Genomic DNA, 547 nt, shown 5'->3' with positions numbered 1-547 from the left:
AGGAGAGAAGAGAATTGTTATGTCATGTCCTGGGAAATCCACATTCTCCTGAAGCGGTGGATTACAATCTGAAGAAATGGAAAAAGGACACGCGCACATACACACACAAAATTTACATCTACATTGTGGCTGTGGCTCAGTGGTAGAGCAGTTGCCTGCCAATCGGAAGGTTGGTGGTTCGATCCCCGCCCCTGCAGTCATTGTCGAAGTGTCCTTGGGCAAGACACCGAACCCCAAGTTGCCCCCGGTGCTGCGCATCGGAGTGTGAATGTGTATGAATGTTTATCTGATGAGCAGGTGGCACCTTGTACGGCAGCCCCGGCCACAGTGTATGAATGTATCCTGTAGATATAAAAGTGCTTTGAGCAGTTGTTAAGACTGGAGAAGTGCTATATAAATAAAGTACATTTACATTACATTTTACAACATCTAAGTGGTAGAATTACAATTTCTACATACTGCATGTAATACCTTGACCAAAAGAGAGACTGTATATGAACAGCAGACCCAACAAAATCAAATGTGTTCCCATCTTCTCAGTTTTGAA

General features: G+C 43.9%; 1 protein-coding gene and 1 long non-coding RNA gene across 2 annotated transcripts in view; both read right to left on the bottom strand.

Annotated features, from left to right (window-relative positions):
- LOC116702009 (coagulation factor XI-like) overlaps window positions 1–547 on the bottom strand; it is a 52,104-nt gene that overhangs the window by 11,011 nt on the left and 40,546 nt on the right.
- Window positions 1–547, bottom strand: part of LOC116702206 (uncharacterized) — a 10,615-nt gene that overhangs the window by 8,760 nt on the left and 1,308 nt on the right. The gene's annotated exons all lie outside the window — the stretch shown is intronic.

Source organism: Etheostoma spectabile, chromosome 14, assembly GCF_008692095.1.
Source record: "Etheostoma spectabile isolate EspeVRDwgs_2016 chromosome 14, UIUC_Espe_1.0, whole genome shotgun sequence".
In the NCBI taxonomy this organism is placed as follows: Eukaryota; Metazoa; Chordata; class Actinopteri; order Perciformes; family Percidae; genus Etheostoma; species Etheostoma spectabile.
The sequence above is the reverse complement of the archived record's forward strand: the minus strand, read 5'-3'. Positions and strand labels throughout refer to the sequence as shown.